At 26.8% G+C, this 3,913-nt stretch overlaps 1 protein-coding gene across 1 annotated transcript in view; it reads right to left on the bottom strand.

Annotated features, from left to right (window-relative positions):
- LOC117182992 overlaps positions 1–3,913 on the bottom strand; it is a 28,957-nt gene that overhangs the window by 22,066 nt on the left and 2,978 nt on the right. The window lies entirely within an intron of this gene.

Genomic DNA, 3,913 nt, shown 5'->3' with positions numbered 1-3,913 from the left:
ACAAAACATAACAAAATATTTTCAGCCCCTCCCCCCTCTTAATGTAAGTAATTTTTATTTTCTATAAATGGTTTGATAGTCATTGCTAATAAAATAAGACAGGGTGTCCGAGAACTTCTTTTCTTAAGTTCCCTGATTTTTCCTTGAATAATTTTTCATTTGACTTAACTATTAATATTGAAATAACAGCATTTTAATCTTGGAATAATTTTAACGTAGAATCTTTTATAAACGGAATAGAACAGTAGTTTAGATACAAATTTTAAATTGTCAAATTTATTAATTTATTTTAAACCAAAAAATATCTTACCTACTCAGTCATAGTTTATATTTCAATAAAAAAGATATAATTTATACAAAAAACAAAGGATTTTAAAAGAAACAAAAAGACAAATTTTTAACAAATAAGGACTTTCACAGAAGCGAGAAATTAAATGTTATCTAAATTGTTGAACCTTCAAGCCAAAAGACGAATTCTCTCTAAAAAAATTGAAGTTTTAAAGAAAAAAATAGGACGTCAGCAATAAATTAATTTTTCACGAAACTGATGCATTTTCACCCAACAAATATTAAATTTCCATCCAAGAAAATTATTTTTTTTTCTAAAAAAAGACTTATCCATTGAACAGTTAAATTTTTAACCAGAGACAAAAAATCAATTTTTAACAATGCAGTTACAACTTTCACCAAAGTAGTTGAATTTTCAATTAAAAAAGATTAATTTTCAACAAAATAGTTAAATTTTCGACCAAAGAAATGAATTGTCATCTATAAATGTAAATTGTCACAAAAATTATTTCTTAGCAAAATGATTCAACCAAATCTTTCAAACAAAACAGTTGAAAACTCAAACAAAGAAGAATCATTTTTAACCAAAAAGTTTCATTTTCATAAAAAAAATTCTACTAAAACAGATGAATTTTTAAATAAAAAAGATAAATTTTCAAAAAAAAAATAGTTAAATTTTCTGTTAAAAAAGATTTCAGTTAACTTTTCACGATCAAAATATGAATTTTTGAACAAGAAATAATTTTCTACGGAAAAAAATGAAATATCAATCCAGAAAGACGAATTTTTGACTGCAAAGAAAATTACTTTTTAAGCAAATTGTTAAATTCTCTACCAAATAAATGCATTTTTATTCAAAAAAGCTGCAATTTCTCTTAAAACAGATGAATTTTTATTTAAAAAAATTAATTTAAATACTAGTTAAATTATCATCTAAAAAAGATTCCAGTTGACTTTTTAAGATAAAAATATGAATTTTTTAACAAAAAATAAGTTTCTACCAACAACATTGAATTTTCAATCTAAAAAGACGAATTTTTTCAACCAGAACGGATAAATTTGTAACAAAATAGTTTAATTCTGTACCAAATAGTTGCATTTTTATTCAAGAAAGATTAAATTTGTACTAAAACAGATACATTTTTAATAAAAAAAACGGCCGTTTTTAAAGTTCAATTTCCATCCAAACAAGATTTAATCTCCTTTTTCAACACCAAAACATAAATTTTAAACTAGAAGTAAATTTTCAATTAAACCGTACAATTTTCTACCAAAAAGCATGACTTTTTCACGAAATATATGAATTTTAAACCAAATAATTTCATTTTTATCCAAGACAGATGAAATTTCTCTTAAAGCAGATGAATTTTTAATTTAAGAAAATTCGAAAATATAGTTGAATTTTGAACCAAAAAAGTTTTCAGTTCTCTTTTTAACATCAAAATATTTACATTTAAATAAAAAATATAAATTATCAGAAAAAATAGTTTCCATCCTAAAAAAGATTCCAGTTGTCTTATCAGCAACAAAATATTAATTCTAAGCAAAACGTTAATTTGCTACGAAAATAATTAAAGTTTTAACCGAAAAAGACAGATTTTTTAAAAAAATAGTTTAATTTTCAAACAAAAAGCAAGTCTTTTTAAGACTTAAAAAGGATATAATAGAAAAATTTTTAATAAGTATGCATTTGTTAAATTTGTTGGAAAAATTTTATTTTAGTTAAAATTGGGAATTAAGAAAAAGAAAATAAGTATTAACAGATTGTTTTTAAATTAATATTTTTTAATATCTCAGATCTGTCAAAAAAGAATCTATAGGATTTTATTTTATCGGATTTTACAGAATATTTAGAAAAATTCGATTCTTTGAAAAATATGTTTAGGACTTTTAGCAGCAACAAAATTGCCCAGCCATTTAAAGAAAATTTTGTTATCCTCTTAAAACCTTTTGAAATTCTTTTAAGGCTACTAAAGTTTTTTTTTAAACATTCAAAAATCTAAATTTATAAAAATTGCTTAAAATTTAAAAGTCTTGAATTAACTTGATTTTGTTTTAGTTTTAATCTTACCAGATTGGAACATTTTGCTTTAAAATCCCTTAACCCTTAAACGGCCAAAACGCCACTACCGGTACACTGCTTTTCAACGGCCAATAACTAAGACTATTCGACACTAGAAAAAATTGAGACACATATATTTTTATTGCTTAAGATCTCCTCTTTCCGACGGTGCCAATCAAGTTCCTCAAAAAATTTATTTATTATCCCAAAATGCAGTTTAAACAAAAAAAAACGTAATTTTTCGTGCCTATTTCTTTTTTTGTGAACCATTTTCCAAAGCTTTTCGAGTCTGTAATTAACCTGGAATCTCACTAACCGGTGGAATAAATGTCTAAACTTTGAGAATCCATGGTTCAAAGATCGATTTTTCGTTTTAGTATTTTCAAAATGGCGTCTTAATGGCAAAATTTTTGTGAAAACATTCATGAATTTTTTTACAATAAACGATGCGCTTTTTGAAAAAATCAACAAGAATAAAAAGTTCTTGTAATCAGCCAAGAAATACGCCTGAATTTTTTCGAAGCGTTTTGAGCAAAATTTTGGATTTTGCATATGAACAATTTTTGGAAAATTCAAATTTTTGCTCGAAACGCTCCGGAAAAAATCAGGCGTATTCCTCGGCTGATTACAAGAACTTTTTATTCTTGACAAATTTTCCGAAAAGCGCATAGTTTTTCAAGAAAAAATTTTCATAGTTCTAAACATCGTGTAAGTGTAAAATGATTCACGAACATCTATCGTCCGTCTGCCGCAAACAAAATTTACGTTGCCCAACCATCATCAACGGGGAGGTCGACGAATATCGATAGTCTCTTTTTTTTTAAGGGATTTTATATATTTTTTTTATTTTTTTTTTGTGGAGAATGTTTTTCAGAATGTAATTTTGAGAAACAATGTAAGCAGCAATACATGTTGCAATCAATGCAAAATCTAGTAGTCCTCTGGCGACATTGTTCATTATTACATAATGCTCTTGTTCGTGATTCGTATCTGTGAGTTTCGAAATCACCTAGTTTTGATTGCGACAAATATTTCCTGCTGATTTCTTTACGGAAATCTTTCGTTTTCAATTTAGCTATATTATTCTTGTTGCAAATTTTCTAAATTACGGTAGCATTTGTAATTGATGATTCTATTATTCGTGAAAAAATTTTAAAATTCGGTCTGGGAAATTCCGATCCCGAATTCTCGTCATCTGATGAATCATCTCCATCAGAGCCAGAGTAATCTGGATTAGGTATGATGATACGTTCATCATTTTCATCGGAATCCCATTCCGATTCGGAGTTTGTTGCAATTTCTGAGGCTTTACGCTTTGGCATTTTTTTTTTGCTGGGTGAACTCAAAAATTCCCAGGATGACAATGCGGTGAAGGTGTGGTTTGATTTCAGAGTGCAATAAAGGTTACGGAGTCGTTGGAAATTTTTTATTGAAAAACTATGCGCTTTTCGGAAAATTTTTTCAAGAATAAAAAGTTCTTGTAATCAGCCGAGGAATACGCCTGGATTTTTCCGGAGCGTTTTGAGCAAAATTTTGAATTTTGCAAAAATTGTTCATATGCAA

Source organism: Belonocnema kinseyi, chromosome 2 (assembly GCF_010883055.1).
Source record: "Belonocnema kinseyi isolate 2016_QV_RU_SX_M_011 chromosome 2, B_treatae_v1, whole genome shotgun sequence".
NCBI lineage: Eukaryota > Metazoa > Arthropoda > Insecta > Hymenoptera > Cynipidae > Belonocnema > Belonocnema kinseyi.
Note: the sequence above shows the minus strand (reverse complement) of the source record. Positions and strands in the feature narration are given on the sequence as shown.